Source organism: Bubalus bubalis, chromosome 5 (assembly GCF_019923935.1).
Source record: "Bubalus bubalis isolate 160015118507 breed Murrah chromosome 5, NDDB_SH_1, whole genome shotgun sequence".
Lineage (NCBI taxonomy): Eukaryota > Metazoa > Chordata > Mammalia > Artiodactyla > Bovidae > Bubalus > Bubalus bubalis.
Genome location: NC_059161.1, coordinates 119,475,919 through 119,494,313, shown reverse-complemented (window position 1 = coordinate 119,494,313; position 18,395 = coordinate 119,475,919). Strand labels below are relative to the sequence as shown.

The following is an 18,395-nucleotide window of genomic DNA, read 5'->3' as shown; positions in this document are numbered from 1 at the left end:
GTAGAATATATTAAGAAGAGGTTGAAAGAATATATAGAAGAACTATACAATAAAGATATTAATGACCCAGATAACCACGATGGTGTGATCACTCACTTAGGGCTAGACATCCTGAAATGTGAAGTCAAGAGGGCCTTAAGAAGCATAACTATGAGCAAAACTAGTGGGGCCGATGGAATTGCAGTTGAGCTATTTCAAATCCTAAAAGATGATGCTGTTAAAGTGCTGCGCTCAATATGCTAGCAAATTTGGAAAACTCAGCAGTGGCCACAGGACTGCAAAGGTCGTTTTCATTGCAATCCCAAAGAAAGGTGATTTCAAAGAATGTTCAACTACCACACAGTTGCACTCATCTCACATGCTACCAAAGTAATTTCTCCAAGCAAGTCTTCAACAGTACATGAACTGTGAAATTCCATATGTTCAAGCTGGATTTAGAAAAGGCAGAAGAACCAGAGATCAAATTGTCATCATCCATTGGATAATAGAAAAAGCAATAGAATTTCAGAAATATACCTCCTTCTGCCTTATTTTACCATGCAAAAGCCTTTGACTGTGTAGATCACAATAAACTGTGGAAATCTTACAGAGATGGGAATACCAGACCATCTTACCTGCATTCTGAGAAATCTGTATGCAGGTCAAGAAGCAACAGTTAAAACTCAATTTGGAACAGCCGACTGGTTCCAAAGCGGCAAAGGAGTACGTAAAGGCTGTATATTGAATGAATGAAGGGTGGTGGCCCTTGTTACTCGTCATGAATGTTCTGAAGTAGGATCACATTCCCCTGCCCTTCTGTGTGCCCACCACCCCAGGTTTGCCATGACCATGAAAGATACTTCAGCCATTGGAATTTGAGTAGAGATGATATGTCACTTCCAAATGTAAGTATTATTTTCTGTCCCACTAACTGGAATGCACATGTAATGACAGGAGCTTGAGCAGACATGTTAGACCAGAGGCAAGTATCACAGGCAAAAGATGTGACAAGAAAGAAGTGGGCCCTCATCTCTCTGGAGAGACCCGAGCTAACATTATATGAAAGAGAATTGATATTGTGTTGTATTTAAGACAATGTTATTTAGGGTTTGATTACAGTCATTAAGCCTGTAACCTAACACTCAGAATAACTGATCTTTGTGTTAGCCTTGTCTTGACATTAGGGTCTGAATGAGACAATATCTACTGACATATACTTAGAAGTAAGTCAAGTGACAGCCCTGCCCTCTGGAAGCTGTGCTCTAGTGTGGGATTCAGAAACTGAAGCAAGAACAAAGCCACATGGCAGGAGAGCTTCAAGATCTTGTAAGAACCCTTGGGAGGGGAATCTCAATCATTCCTGATCTCAGGAGGTTGCTTGAAGCAGGGATAATCCTCTATCAGTCTCCTCATAAATAGGCCATGGTGCCAAGTTTCATGTAAAAGTGATTTATTTCAAATTCTTTCTAGAGTGTTTTCCCTTTTGATCAAGTGCTTAAGATATGCGTTGGAGTCCTGGTTTGGGAAGATTGCAAATTGAGAGGGTAACAGGCAGGAAGGCCAGGGGTCTCCAAACTGAGGAAATAGCCTGCAAGTGTCCAACATTTTTATCTCTCTTAAGTGGCAGGAGGAAACAAACTAGCAATATTTTTTCCTTCTCTATATAAATTTAAAAAGAGATTTCTTTTAAAATACTGTGTTGCCATAATGGCACCTAGTTTCACCTAAAGTTAACTATTCTCAAACCTAGAGATAACCAATGCCTTTTTCTTATGGAAATGTTTGTCTTAAGCTATGTTAATGTACTATGCATTTACCCCAAACTCTGTCTTCAAGTTGGTTCCCCCTCCTGTCTCAGAACCTACTTGACAAACCAGTATATTGTACTCAGTTATTGCTACCCTAATCTATGTAAATGAAATTATTTGTATGGTGATCTGGCCTTCTTCAAGATTCAAGTTAATCATTTTATGGCCCAGGATGAACCATCTGGTGCCAAGATTATCCCAAAATGCATCTTATAGGTGAAGGGCCTGGTGCCAATCTGAGTTTTAAGACATTCCTTTCTTTCATTAACAGACTGCTGCTGCTGCTAAGTCCCTTCAGTCATGTCTGACTCTGTGCGACTCCATAGACAGCAGCCCACTAGGCTCCCCCGTCCCTGGGATTCTCCAGGCAAGAACACTGGAGTGGGTTGCCATTTCCTTCTCCAATGCATGAAAGTGAAAAGTGAAAGTGAAGTCGCTCAGTCGTGTCTGACTCTTAGTGACCCCATGGACTACAGTCCACCAGGCCCTCCGTTTATGGAATTTTCCAGGCAAGAGTACTGGAGTGGAGTACCATTGCCTTCTCCGTTCATTAACAGACTGCTAGTGACTATATAACTTCCAGCTGAAGACTAGCAGGGGGTACTTTTTTGCCTCCTTCTTATGCCTATTGTCTATTTCCTTTATACTTTAATAAAACTTTATTACACAAAAGCTCTGAGTGATCAAGCCTCGTCTCTGGCCCCAGATTGAATTCTTCCTCTCCAGGGGCCAAGAATCCCGGCGTCTTTGCATGATTCAACAACAACCTTTCAGTATGTCCCAGGGCAACTAGCCGGTGGGCCACAACTACTGAGTCTGAGTGCCTAGAGCCTATGATTTACATCAAGAGAAGCGCGGGATTGAAAAGCCAGTGCACTGAAATTACAGAGTAGCCCCTGCTTGCTGCAAACAGGGAAGTCCTGAGCAGCAATGAAAATCTACTGCAACCAAAAAAAAATTTTTTTTTTTTTAAATTATCCCAGAGAATCCAATGAGGTCTCAGGGGAAGCAGGGCATGAAAAAGAATGAAACCAGTCTGGGTTTGATTTCATGCAAGTCATGGAGAGGGAAGCTACAGCTTGTTTTCACAGGGAACTTGGGATATAAGTTGTGCCTCAAAAGTGCCCCAACCCAAGGCTATGGAGCTGGGATTTCACTCTCCCACTAGTGCCTCCCTCTTTTCCTTCAACTATCACCCAGCTGGTGTCCCCTCCAAAGACAAATCAAAGGTAACAATAGAAGAAAAACACACCAAAGCTCAGGAAAATGCAACCTCAGAAAATGTCTAGATTTCTGCACCCATTCTGCCATATCCAACATAATATCTGAAATCCTGCGAATCTAAAGAAATCCATGGGTCTCTACATGTAAACATTAAAAAAAATCAGCTTTTAATCTATATAGGAGTTTAGTTCATTTAAAGCATTGTATTAATATTAGTTATATGAGAAATTAATTCCCTAATACATAGACATGTATCCCTTCTTTGCTAGATTATTTTCCCATACAGGATATCACAGATTATTGAGCAGAATTGCTGTAGTCTACAGTAGGTCTTTGTTGATTATCTATTAAATAAAGTAGTATACAGATATTAATCTCAAACTCTCAATTTATCCCTCTCCCACCTTTCGACGTTGGTAACTATTATTATTGTTTTGATTAAGCAAAGTGTCTAGGCAATTTATGAATCAGGGTCTGTGCTTGAGAGAGTGCAGTGGCCAGGGAAAGCAAGCCTGAGAGAGACTCATTTGAGACAATGCTAAATGTTGAGAAGGACTCGGTCATGCAAAAAGCTGGGAGAAAAACATTCTAGATTTGGGAAGTAGCCCCTGCTAAGGAACAAGGTAACCAAGTTTAATAAATGGCTACCCTTCCACTGCCAATCTTCCTTCCATGCTTGGAACTTGGCCTACAGGTCAACCACCATGAACTCATTCCATGCTTCAGTTGTGAGTTAGCAGCAATGAGCCATGTCAGCCTTTCCAAGAAGGGAGAACCTGGAGCTATCACGAGGCTGAATATGCTCTAGACTCAGGAACATGTCCATAAACTATTTATCACCAGGAGCATCAGGGGCAATGGGCACCACAAATGCCTCTGACTATCTCCATGTACTTGTTTTCAGGAGTAGAAATGCCAAGGCACTGATAGAGCAAAGAAACATGTAATGAAACTTGTTTCATCTTGCCTTGTGTGATTCCTACGGCCCTTTGACCTCACTACTCTCTGTCCAAAACTCTTTCCTCTTTTGCTTCCTCAAAGGTGGCTTGTGAATTACCCCAGCATCTGACTGTGAAGCCTCGTAGCTGGAACTCAACTCACAGTCAGCTGGGACCCAGAGATATCCAGCCTTGTCCTGTATTTCTGTTCTTATTCTCCAACCAGGTTCATAAAGCAAAGTCCCTAAAAAAAAACATACGGGTGATTGTAATTCTCTCAAGGCCTTTGAATCTCCAAGTTCTATTTGGAGCATCAAAGAAGGGACACATTCCCCTGCATCCAGGCTAGTCTCACACCTCAGCCTCCCTCAGCCAGGGGTTACCTGAAGAAACATAAGACACTTATCTAAGTTGCCAGAAGGCTGAGAAGAGAATGCTTCTCACTGTGAATGCAGCTTCATGTTATCCAGCCACCTAAAGGTCTATGTTGTCTGAATGAGGAGCGGGAGCTCTGGGATTTTGAGTTGGGTGTGAGTTAGTCACCACCTGCATGACTACTTCCTGGGGTCACTACAGCTGGGACTTCCCCACTGTGCCTAGAATCCAGAAGAAACAGCCTGCAGTCTTGCTTTCCTGATGCTACAAGAAGGCAGGTGTGCTGATAAAATCAGAACCAGACTTGAGGGCCAAAGGGAAAGGAACTTCCCCTCTGGTGTCTGTAGATATCCGAGAGCTGCCAAGTAGTGGATGCAATTGAGTTTTCTCTCATCTTTCCCTTCCTGGAAGTCTCCTAGTCTGAGAACGAGAGTTCCTGGGTCCCAAGTCTTCACTAACTTACCTGCAGCTTTAGAGTGAGTCATACCCCCCAGGGTTCAGTTTCCCACCTCTTGGATGAGGGAGACTAGACTTGCTCCAGAACACTTGTTCCAGACTGAAGCTCAGTGCTAATCAGTGGAAAAGAGGCTCAGAGGTGTGTGTTGCTTCAGATGCTGAGGCTTCCTCTAGTGGTCAGGGGTTGTAACTCTCTGGTGATGTTCATGGATCCTGGGATCAATCTGGGAGTGGTAGACCACTTGGCACACAGCTGCTGTGACACCGAGGACCTTAGAGGCTTCACCTCCTGGAACTTACCATCATCTGGGTTCTGTGGGATGAGATCAGGTACTTAAAAGTCAGAAGTTACCCATGGGGAAGTTTATAGATTCCTCAGCAGAAACCCAAATTAGGATGATGAATCATCTTTGTTAGAAAACTCCGGGAAATAGATATTCCAGGACTCTTAGACAAATTTTGTAGTATTTTAAATACTATTTAAAGTAGGTTATCTTTTGGATTACCTGCCGTTTGCTCTAAGGCTTGGGATGATACCCACCATTAGAGTGGAATCAAAGCGCTCTGGGGGAGGTGGTCCTTCTCCCTGTGACTCAGTAGGAGTGAGTACAGCTCTCTCCCTTCCACATCTGGAGCAGGAATTCCAGCAGGAAGCATGTGACATCCAAGTTTAACCCGAAGACTCAGGTAGGTCTCGTCCTCAGGTAGGCACTATTCTTTTCCCAGTGCTTCTTCCTTCCCTCCTGGGTCCTGAGCAAGCTGCCCACCTCCTGGTTCCTGGGTTCTGAATTCCTCCTCCCTTCTCTTGCAAATATCCGTTCAGTCCCACTTGTGGCTTCCTCTCTACCGAGACCCAATCCCTCACAGGCAGACGGCACTAAAGAAGGGAAAACCAAGGAGTGGTCTGCCCAGTTCATTCTTTCTAAAAATGTCTGCATTCCTTCTGCTTACAGACCCTGTCCTGAATCATTAACATTTCCAGCTAGGTGACTCAGCTTAACAGGGTAATGGAGTTGCAGAATGGCGGGGGGTGGGGGGTGTAGTAAGGTTGTCAGATGTGTGGAATGGTTTTCAGATGACAAGAGATGAGTTGGAAAAAGGAACATTTTGTCCTCCAACCACTAATTCACTGGGGACCTGCCTGCATGTCCTATCTTGGGCTCCTCAGGGCATCTCTAAGACAGAAATTTCAAAATGGACTTTCTATAAATTTCTTACTACAAAATGATTTCAAACATAACAAATATAATAAAGAAGAGTGTCAAAAATCCTATATTTTATCATTTGGCATCAATAACTATAAAACTAACCTCTTAGTCCCACAGGTTGTCATAAACTGGAGACTATGTAACATCAAGGTGGTGGCCAATTGAGTTCCTGGTGAAGATATTCTTGACTTGCATCAGTATTTCTCTTGTTGGTGTGTTCTCACATGTGGTGGTTGAAGGGAAGGAGGAAGAGGGATAGGCTAATCCCATCATGAGGGACCACCATCAAAACCCCATGTCAACCTGGGTACCTCCCAAAGGCCCTACTTTCTAATACCATCATGTTGGGAGTCAAGGGTAGACACAATTCAATTCATAGCAGCTATGCAAATCTGTTTTCAAATCAAGACAGACACTTATTTTATTCTCTCTTTTACTTCTTATTCATTTTTCCTGAAGTATTTTAGGGACGAAATGAACAATTTACAAAATAAACATAATGAGTATTTTGGGTAATATATTGGGATATTAAAAAATGCTCTTTGTTCCCCAAAATGTTAACATTTAATATCCAGTCCATGTGCAAATTTCCATGATTCTCAAAACACAGATATCTTTTCACAGTTTATTGAAAGAATGTAGTCATATGTTGCACTTGGTTGTTCTCCTTTAGATGAAATAACTGTTACTCTCACAATTTTAATGCCATTCATTTCTTCAGAAACTGGGTGGAAACACATTGGTTTGTCTTACAGAATGTCCCACTATTGGGTTTAGAGCAGGAGTCCACAGTAACAGCACAGTGGGTCAGGACCAGTACCAGTCCTTGGTCTATCAGAACAAGACCTCCACAGCAGGAGGTGAGCTGCAGGCCAGTGAGTGAGGCTTCATCTGTAATATAGCTGCTCCCCATCACTCGCTTATCACCCCCAGTAGAGACAATCTAGCTGGTTTTCCTGGATCTGTTTGTAGTTACATAACCTATGCTTAACAGAAACAAAAATAGCTTAAATATTGATGTTTATTTTCCTTTCTCAGTGCTCAGAATTGTGAGTTGGTGCCCTAGCAATCTATCAGTGACAAATTAGATGTTGCCTGTTAACCTTTGGACACATTCGGTGCACTTAAAATTAAATACTAAACAAAAACTAAGATCATGGGATCCAGCCCCATCCTTCAGGGCAAATAGAAGGAGACAAGGTGGAAGCAGTGATATATTTCTTCATCTGAGCCTCTAAAACCCCTGTGGATGCTGCCTGCAGCCATGAAATCAGAGGACTTTTGCCTCTTGACAGGAAAGCTATGAGAAACATAAACAGTGTGTTGAGAAGCAGAAACATTATTCTGCCCAACAAACTGGTAGATGTTTGGCCTTTTCATTTGGATTCCTAAACTTTCTGTCCAGTCCCCATTGGTCTTTGAAGTCCCTTAGCTTTCTGGTCCTTCACGATTCCCAAGAATATTTTGTGCATTTCTTTACGCAGTCCTGAAATCAGCTATCTCTTTAATAATCCATGCATCATCTCATGGGAAATGTATTTAGAAGCTACATGGTAGACCTCAGAATAGTCACTGTTATCAAGTTGTCATTGTTTGTAAGCTTTACAGTGGTCAGAGTAGGAAGGACACATTTTCCTTAAAAAATAAAATAAAAATGAATATAATTATTAGTTGGTACAAAGGTATGCTTTCAGTTCAAGATTTAAGACAGCAGGGTTTTAATAAATGTTCTTTATGTTATGAGTGAAACTCTATTTCTAGCCACTGAAAGGCTTACTTCAGAACATTAGTTTTAATTCTTGTGTTTCTTTTACCTGTTAACATATATGTGATTCTGTCACAATAACAGAAGCAATATGAGGAACAATAAGTTGTTGAATATACATTCAGATTTCTTTCCTGTATTTGTTTTGATTTACTTTGGTTTTGTTTTGAATGAGCAGTATTTTTGTTTTTCCCTAGAAGATATTCCACTCTGAATGTAGTCATAATTCTGAATTTTAAAGCCACTTAAATAATGTGTTGTTATGGGCAGCTATTCACCAACTTGATGCAATTAGATTTATCAGTCTTTGCTCTCAATTTGTTCAGTTCAGTTCAGTCCTTCAGTCATGTTGGTCGCTTTGCAACGCCATGGACTCCAACATGCCAGGCTTCCCTATGCATCACCAATTCCTGGAGCTTACTCAAGCTCATGTTCATTGACTTGGTTATGCCATCAAACCATCTCATCCTGTCTTCCCCTTCTCTTCCTTCCTTCAATCTTTCCTAATATCAGGGTCTTTTCCAATGAGTCAATTCTTCCCATCAAGTGGACAAATAATTGGAGCTTCAACTTCAGCATCAGTTTTTCCAGTGAGTATTCAGGACTGATTTTTTTTTTTTTTTTTTAGGATGGACTGGTTTGATCTGCTTGCAGTCCAAAGGGCTCTCAAGAGTCTTCTCCAACTCCTTAGTTCAAAGGGCATATATGTGTGTCATTTGTCAGTGATGTCATATTCCCCCTGTTGGAATTTAACCACCAAAACTGAATTTAAACAATGTGCAAAAATGAGTGTTAAGACACAGTGCACCATCTACACACATCTGGTGACTAGGAGAGGCTCCTGTTGCATTGAAGGGATAGTCATTAATAGATCTTATGCAGGAATAGGCCCTGGGAATCCTGGATAAGTCTTTAAATATGATTGTCTTTACTTGGCTGCCACAGTTGTTTTGTCTTCTTTGATCGGGAAGACATTTCAAAAAAAATTTTTTTTTTTGTATGTTTGGTTTGGCAGACAAAATTTTTCACTGCACAGACCCTATGAAGAAATTATATCAGAAATATATCCATTTATCTTCAGCAGTTAAATTTGTTGGTTTGTATGTCCCCAGTGATATTTCTTTATAAATATAAAGGAAACACACATGTTCAGTATGTATTCAGTCTCTTTGTAAATCAACCAACATGAATTAAATTCCTCTGTCCCCACTGCACTTCCAAATCTAGGAGAGAAATAAAAACCCACATAGACTAAAGGCTGATTCCAGCACATTGCTGTGGAGATTTCATTCCCACTGTTTTTTGTTTGTTTGTTTGAAAAAATTAATTAGTTGCTAATATTAAAATCAGTACATTGTACATAAATATCCAACCTCTGACTTCTCTTGAAATCATGGCCAACTTGCCTGCTTTCCAGCATGGTTGAAGTGTAGGAAAGGCTGCTCCCAGTGCTGTGCTGGGAGCGTCCTGTGCTGTCCAGGGTCCAACATGGCAACCTAGTTCTAGTATCATTTCTCTTGCCTCCTGGGGCCATGAGCTTGTGAGAATTAGACTGCTAGCTATCTTAAGATAAGGACTACCTTTGTCTTGATCAACTTTGACTTTGAAACCTTTAACCCAGAACCCAGAACACACTACTTCCTTGTACGTTTTTTGGATGATATAAAATATCTTGTGGATACATATAACACTTCTTCCAATACTTAAAACATACAGCTGAAGTACTGCTCTGCCCTAAATCTTTGATGCAAACTGGCATTATAGGTGCCCATGATATCTGCCATTAGACCCACTACCTAAAGCCAGTTCTTTGTCCCTAGGCTGTCCCTGAAGTCTTCACTTTGCCATTTGACAACTTATCCTCCTAGCAATCTCCTCTCCAATGAAGACAGCAATGCATATCTCATGAAGTGGCTAGGAAGATGACATGAAACCATGAATGTCAAGCATGGCCCATAGTATCCATTTTCATGATGTTCTTAGCAGTTTTTTTCTCCAAGAAGGCAAGGTTCTCCATCTTCTTAGATGTCCATATAGATCAGTTTGATTTTCCAACCAAGCTTCAAGGAAGAGATTACAGTTCAATTCTCTGTATTCTGAGAAGCTTCAAAGTCCTCTCGCCAAGGACACTGATGAAGGTAAAGATTTTATGGAGACCTTTGTTTTTTTTTTTTTTTTCAGACCTCTTATTGGCATAAAGGGCTAAATTAGGGCATGTCAGAGCATATATAACTAGGGGCTCCAAGTCACCACTACATGCTAAGAACCTGAACTTCCCTGAGTACTTGGAACCAGGAAAGAAGCATGAAGTGGCTTGTGCTCCTCAGACTGGTGGCCGTCTCAGATTGCAGAGTCATGTAAGTATGGAGACTCTAAGCCACATTATAATCATTTCTGTGATTTTTCTTTTCATCTGATTTTTCTATTCATCCAGTTTAAATGGGAATGGAATATTTCCCTGACAATCTTAAAGTTCAACACTTATTGATAAGTACATTGCTATAGGAACTGTGGGTCCCAAGTAACTTAGTGTAGATTTGCATAACTGCACAACTCTTTGGGTCCAGTCATGTCATGACTTATTGAAATTTGAACTCCTTGCAATTGTTCAGTGCACAGTCAATGCAGATGTAGGTGTGGTCCTGTGGAATACCACTTTTCTACATTTTATTTAGCATGTTCTTTTCGTTCCCTCTCTACTTCAGTATGTATATGTCTATGTCTGCATCTCTGTATCACTATCATTTATCTCTCCATCTCTTTGAAGGCTCTGAGTGTATTTCTCTCTGTGTTGTTTTCTTTTAATTTTTCATTTGACTCATCCTTCCTTCTAGAGCCTCTACATTTCCCTAACTTGTTCCTTATCTTCTGGATTCTTTTTTCAACTATCTCTTCTCTTTCAACTTGGATAAAGATTGAGAGAGCTACTTATACACTGTTCTATATCTGACAAGCAGTGTGACCAGAGCCAATTCACAAACCTCTTGCATTTCAAATTCCTCCCTTGTAAAAGAAGAGAGATATCCCCCTTCTACCTCCTTCCCTGAGCTTTTTTGAGAAGGATACAATGGGGTAACAACAGTAGTGCTAGTGGCTGTCATGTTGAGACTTCCTATTTATCAGGAACCTTATATCCATCACTTCACTTATCCCCAAGATATCCTATTTGGAGGGTTTGAATCATTACATTCACCATATTACTGAGGGGAGACTGAGACCCCACATGGTTATATGGCCTACCCAACGTTACATAACAGAATCTTTATTCAAATCTATGTCTTTGCCATGGTATATGCATAATTCTGAAAATAAGGTGACTCATAAAAATGATTGGAAAATACGCAGTGCCCTTGCAATAACAGTTATACCTTAACACTGGCAGACAATTGTAGCATCTTCTTTGTTTTCTTTGTAAAGTGCTTGATGAAAGAATACCTCTAACAAAAGTGAGGACCGTGAGATAAAACCTCAGTGAAAAAAACATGCTGAACAATTTCCTCAAGGAACATGCTTACAGACTGTCCCAGATTTCTTCTCGTGGCTCAAATATAACCATTCACCCTCTGAGCAACATCATGGATGTGAAGTTTTGGGAGGATCGTGCTCCAAAGCGGCCCCTGATGCTCTAGCCTAGCACTGGGGCTCATCTGGAGGTGACAGGTGGGAAGTTGGGGCTGGGGCTCCTGCAGGAGGCAGAAACTCTGGGTAACAGTGGCTTCACCTAGAGGAGATGCCACTGTTCATGACACAGTTCAGGTAACAGTGTAACAAATGCTGAGTCAGGACTGGCTATGGAGCTACCACTGCTTGCAAAACAGATGCAGGACCATTTGGCAGGACCCTAGCCTAACTCCCATAGATATTGGCCATCTTACCCACAGGATCCTGTCCATGGGGAGGCAGGGCCCTTGGTGACACACGAGCAAATGGATTAGCCAACCCAGAGAGTGGCTTGAGGTGGGGACTTGCAGCTGCTCTGCCCATGAGCAGTTCAAGGTTCATTTTGCTGGTAGTGAGAAGAGGAGACAAAAGCACACACTTTTATATTCACAGACTGTTCCAGGCACTTTCAGGTAATAATTGGTTTAAACCTGCAACAACCCCACACAGCAGGCGGTCAGATTAGCTCATTTGACATATGAGGAAACTGAGGTACAGACAGCAAGGGCCTTGCTAAGTTCACACATGTGGTAAGTAATGAAGCTGGGCTGGCTTTACAGGACTGCAGTTGCTGTGGGGTGTTTGGGACAGGATAAAACTGATCTGGGGACCCTCAGGGCAATCAGGGGCTTCAAGTATTCAGAGTGGGAAACTGGAGGCCAGAGATGTCAGGGGGCCTGATAAATGAGTTCGCACTCTAAGGGGACCTTTGAGAGTCTAATAAAACCTATGGCCTGCCACTCCAAAGTACTTGAGTAGTTCCCCTCTCTTTTTTTCTCTCTCATACACACTCACACAAATACACACATATCCCCATAAGTGAATTTCCCAGGCAGTAATTTCATAGAACTCTGCAATCAAGATTGTGTTTTCAGCTTCTGTCTTCCTGGAAAGTTGCAGAATCCACAGAAACTTACAGAGAATGCAGTCCATTCCTGTCATTAGGTCATGCCAAAGAGAAGGCTATCTTGTTCTCTATCGTTTTGTCCACAATGGTGCACCAATGGGCCCTGGCCTGACTTTTGGTTGCCCCACCTGGACAGAAGCCACAAGGCCAATTTGACTCACTCAGGTGGTGTTTTTCAGAGGGGCAAATGTTTTAAAATTCACAGCCTCTCCCAAATGGAACCCAAATTCCCCTCCCAGCTTGGTCTAACTGTCTGAGGTCCACCAAAGACACAGCCCAGGCTAAATTCTTCTTTGAGGATCTAATGGCAATGCACCCCAGCCCAGTCCTAGCCCCACTTCACGTATCTGTAAGTGGGAACACTCTTCTCTCCCACAGATTGGGGACCTCATAAGTACTGACCAGCCGTTCCATCTAAACATGGCTGGATATGGGTTTGAGTGTATTGCTTTTGACGACATCTTGGGCTGGAACTACCCCAACGTATCCGTCTTTGGAGCCATCCCCACCTTTGACAAGCTGAAGAATCAAGGTGCGTTTTCTGAGCCTGTTTTTGCCTTCTACTAGAGCAAGTAAGTCTGAGATAGACAATCCCTTTCTCCAAATTATATGTAAGATGCTTTCAGTTGCATGAAAATTATAGAACACTTGACAAAGAAGTGTCCTGAGAGATAATTTAACCCAGGATAACTAGGGACCTACCTTGCATCACCACTGGTTTTTATAAATAATGTTTTATTGGAACACATCCCTGCCCCTGGGCTCAAGACCGGTAACTTGGTCTAGGGGGGTGAGTGAGGAAGAAGACTAATGGAAGGCAACAGGAAACAAGTTGAAGGAAAAAGCAATACAGTTTGCTTATGAATTTGATAAGGAAGGAAGGAGAAGGCTGGTGGATATGTTTTCTTCTTCATTAGCATTCCACTGAGAGCCCAGGACCAGCTGTACTATTTGTAGGAGTCAGTGAAAAAAAAAGTGTGGGACACAAAACAAAATGGGGATCCTTTGTTCAAGAAATATTAGTCATTTTAAGATAGAGAGAGTAGAGGTGGGGTCCCTTCTGAATTTGGGGCCCTTTGGACAGTAGAGGTCACAGACCAGTGGAGCCAACTCTGGGTGACCTGAACCCACATCCTTAGCACTCCCAGGGTTTGATTTTTCTGAAAAATGACAAGCTGGACAAGGGGAAAGCAAAAACTCTTCAGCACCCTGTCATCTGAGGGTTTCTGAGCACACATGTAGCAGGAGGTCCTGGGCCTCTTCAGAAGACATAGTAGGTGGAGCCCAGCCATGTCGTCCTCTGTGCCACTCATTAGCCAGTAACTGACCTCAGTATGGTTCTGAATTGCTCCTAGCCTTGATTTCTGCATCTATAAATGGAGACCTTATTAGGGCCTTGATGGGTAGACAAGCACAAACACAAACTCTCCAACAGTGCTGTTGTTACTGTCCTCCAAAGATCTCCCCTTCTTTTCTCTCTACAGATGCAGGGGAAGAGCAGTGTGGTGATGTTTGATGGGGTGGACAAAGCCTACTACCAGGGAGTGCTCAACTGGGTACCATTGATCCAAGCGGGAGACTGGAGTGTACACATGGACCAGTAAGCCTCTCCCTCTGAGGGTCAGCCCAAGTGATGCCCCACGTCTGTACACGGACACAGGCAGACACACACAAATGCATTCTCAGACACATAGTGACACAGACATATACACCATCCACAACAACACAGACAGACACACAGACACATGGAAACACTTAAGCAGACACATATAAATATGCATAGCTAGTCAGAGACAGGAAAGCACAATTAGAGACACATACAAACACATATACAAACAAACACATAAACACATAGGCAAACAACCCATAGATTCATAATCCCCAGGCCTTCTGACCAGGGCTCTGACCAGGGTCTGAAAAGGGTCCGAAGAGGTCTGTGCAGCTGGGAGAGGGCTGTACCCACTGCCCTGTGAGGCGTGGAGCATGGTTAGAAGACTCTCCAGTGTGGTAAACAGAGGATCAGGGAGAATTACACCAGCCTGAACACAATTATAAGATGACCAACTGTCCAGGGCTACCTGGGACCAAGGAAGTTCTCAGTACAGATAAATGTGTTTAAAAACAGGGAAAGTCTTGAGCAAATGGGGAAAGCTGGTCTCCTTAGGGAGCAGCTACCCAGCACTGGAGAGAGGTTGGCTGCAGTCCTACGACTTGAAAACAACTAAAAAAAAAAAAAAGATACCCCACATACCTGGGCACACAGTGGGGTAGGGGCTATAACAGAGAATCAGGAAAGTGGGATCCAGGTGTGACCTGAAGACAAGAATCATAACCGACAGGATTCTGTGTGATACCTTCAGACAAAAGCTGACCTGTCCTTTGGAGTTTCAGTGGGCTAGTCATATTTTTCCTGGCCAGGATCTCAGGGTCTGAGCTGGTTGTAGGAGCAGTGCTGGGAGACACCCCCTCCCAGAGGAACTCCTCTCTCCCACCATTATGAGAATGTGCTGTCCCCGCGAATCTCCATCTTTACTTTGTGCTTGACCCACTGTTTGTTCCCCACCAGATACAGCTCTCTGGACGTTTCTCATTCATTAGTTTCACAGTCTTCATTCACTCACTAAACAGACAAGCATTGGGCATCCACTGTGTGCCAGGCACTTTAGGGAGGCAATGAGAATAAAACTTACAAGAAATGACACACACACATAGTGAATTGTGATTTTGGTACATGCTAGACCTGAGAAACAGAGAAGGCAATGCCATCCCTACTCCAATACTCTTGCCTGGAGAATCCCAGGGACAGGGGAGGCTGGTGGGCTGCCGTCTATGGGGTCATACATAGTCGGACACGACTGAAGTGACTTAGCAGCAGCAGCAGCAGCAGCAGCAGACATGAAAAAGGGTCTACAGAAAGTGACCAAGACAGGACACTGATAAACACCGAGGGAAAGACTTCCCTGAATCAATGACAATTAAGCTGGAATCTGGAAGATAAGAAGAAATTTGCTAGTCAAAGTGAAGGGTCTCTTCTAGTAAGGAAGACCAGCTTGTGTCAAGATACAAAAGATAATGGTGTATTCAAGTACTGCATTCAGGATCTCAAGGAAGGTGCCATATCGAGAGCAAAGAAGTCAGCCCAAAAGATGAAGGGATGTTTATGAGACAATCAGGAAGGAGGCAGCTTTGGGGAATTTCAGAGGAGCCTTGATGCCCACTTTGTCACACTGTCTCTCAGCATCTCCATGAAAAGAAAGGTTATTGCTTGTTCTGGCGGCTGCAAAGCGCTTATGGACTCTAGGATATTACTGATCCTTGGCCCAAGAAGACTCGCCAATAACATCCAGAAGCTCATCAGTGCCACACCACGGGGTTCCGAGGTGAAGCGTCATGCCCCAGGGTCACTCCCAGTCTCTACACACAAGAAGGATCTCCAGGGCCAACCTCTCTCTCTCTCTCTAACAGTACTATGTTTCATGTTTTGCAGTCAATACTCTGCCCTCTATTATCTTCACTATCAATGGCATCAAATACCCAGTGCCAGGTCAAGCCTACATCCTCAAGGTGAGGGGAGAACTCTGAGGGGTGGTTCTCAAATAGGATCTTGCAGGAACCCTTGGGCTGTGGCTGGAAGGAGGGCGCCCTGTGCAGACCATCTTGAACTATTTCAGATGCTGCTGAGCCCTGTTTCTGGGCCAGAGTCTGTCACAAAAGCAACCTCCTGAGAGTAAAGGGCTGTCTGGGACACTGATCATCCTGAAATAAATGTGGAGACACCACACCATGCTGGCATGGTGGGAGTCACAAGCAGAGGGGAACACTTTGGTCCTCAGTCCTCAAAGAGTTTCAGTTCAATCTGAAACCTCAGATGCATGAACATGAAAGTCAGCTCTAGTGATTACTGAATAGGCCATGTGACAGGGAGAATGACTGGGGACACTCCCAGTGTGCTCTCCCACCATAGGGATTAACAGTCTCCCTTCGCTTCTTGCAGTTTTCCTGGTTTGTATGATAAATTACATGGGCACCCTAGTTGTCAGATGCATCTTCCCCTTGCTCAGGCCGGGTTCCCCCTTTGTGACTTGGGATACCTGACCCCTCTGGGGGAGGCTGGTTGCTAATGTGAATAAAGGGTGCACAGTGACTGCTCAGCTCCGGAACAGGGTGGAGGCTTCATGTCTGTACCCTGTGGGAGTTCAGAGCTTGCTGATGGGCTGAAATAAGGCTTTGAGGAAGAGAGGGAATTTCAGGAATTCTAAAACTGTAAACTCATGGGGCCATGTGGAGAGTTGCTTGGTTCTAGGCAAAACTGCACTGGGTTCCATGCAAATGGCATCCCAAGGTGCTCTGCATTGGGGCCCTAGGGACTTACTCGGAGTGATGAGGGCTACAGACTGACCAGTGGGGATGGGGGACCAGAGTACGTTACCCAACCAAGCCTGGAGTGGCCAAAGAGGGTGAGTAAGGGCTGAAGGAAGCTTCCCAGAGTTCCTGAGTTAAGTGTCCAAGAACGTGTTGTGGGCCCTGCTCTATTTAAGATGGATAACCAACAATGAGTTACTGTGTAACACAGGGAACCCTATTCTGTTATATGACAACCTGATTGGGAGGGGTATCTTTGGGACCAGGATACCCGGATATATACAGTTGAGTCCATTTACTGTCTAAGTGAAACTCAGAATATTGTTAATCAGCTATGCTCCAATACAAAATAAAGTTTTTTTCAATAAAGTTTAGATTGTGGGGACGCAGGCAGAGAACAGGCATTCTCTGAAGAGAAAACAAGGAGCAGGAGTCAGAAGGAAAGAAATGGAGTGAGGAGAACTATGGACACTCTTGTTCTTTTCTAAAAATTTTATTTAAGTATGGCTGATCTTCAGTGTTGCCTTAAGTTCTTCTGCACAGCAATGTGACTCAGTTATACACATAAAAACTATACATTCATTAAAGAATGTATTTTCTTTTTCATGTGGATTATCACTGGATATTGAATACAGTTCTTTACGCTCTACAGTAGGACTTTTTTTTTTTTTTTATCATTTTTCTGTATACCCAACTCCCAGTCCTCCTCTCCCAGACACCTTTCCTCATGGCAAACACATGTCTTGTCCCGTTTTGGTTTTGGATGAACTCTCACATCCCCTGCTGCTCATAAAACACCTTGATACTTACCAAAAGAGGGAAATAAAACCAAGAATTGTGCTGGGTGTGAATATTGGCGGGAGCCGCAGGTAAGAGCTCAGGCTGACTGGTGTGTGTCTCTGACTCCCCCAGGATTCTAGCGGCCACTGCTATACAACATTTAAGAGAACACAGTGAGTATATCTACAGACCTGGATCGTGGGTGACGTCTTCCTGAGGCAGTACTTCTTGGTTTATGATCGAGGAAGTGACAGGATTGGCCTGGCACAGGCAGTGTAAATGCTTGTTGTGGCTCAGGAATCAGTAAGGCTGCTCACTCACACTTAGGGCACTCTTGCCCAGGATGGTGGTGAACTGTATTTGGTAGGCTGCAAACCCTATTCTCATTAAAGAAAAAAGGGTTTCACTCATAAATGTGCTGAAATAAATCGGTTTCTCTGTTTCAGTCTGGGAGGTGTACAATGATTGGAAAGGATCTAGAACAAAGTCTGAATCAAAGTTTAGGGGAGCCCATGTCCAGCTGACTTCAAGGAAAGGGGAGACTCATTGAAATGACTCTGGGAATGCAGAACAGAAGAATCAGAGCAAATATAAAGATCTCAGTGACTGGACACAAGAAATCAGAAGTCATCGATTCTCTCTCACCTTCGCTCTTTCCCTTCCCTCTTCTTTGATGGTCTTAGCCTGACAACTTTTGTCCTTAAGGCTTCTACACCTAGTGAGGGAGTCCTAGCTACCTGTCCTAGGGTTTATATCCTGAAGCCATCTCCTAGTAAGGAAAGAAGCTCAGAGCCATTAGCCTTCAAGGGTGTTCTATAAAAGACCCAACTCAGTTCACATGTACAGCCCTAGATCAGCTATCATGGCAGAGTCATGTTGTCCTATGATTGGTATTACATGGTCATTGACCCTAACCCAGAAGTACACATGATT

At 43.2% G+C, this 18,395-nt stretch overlaps 1 pseudogene; it reads left to right on the top strand.

The window, feature by feature from the left end:
* Window positions 1–10,057: 10,057 nt before the first annotated feature.
* LOC123465843 lies at window positions 10,058–17,741 on the top strand (annotated as a pseudogene).
* Window positions 17,742–18,395: the final 654 nt, after the last annotated feature.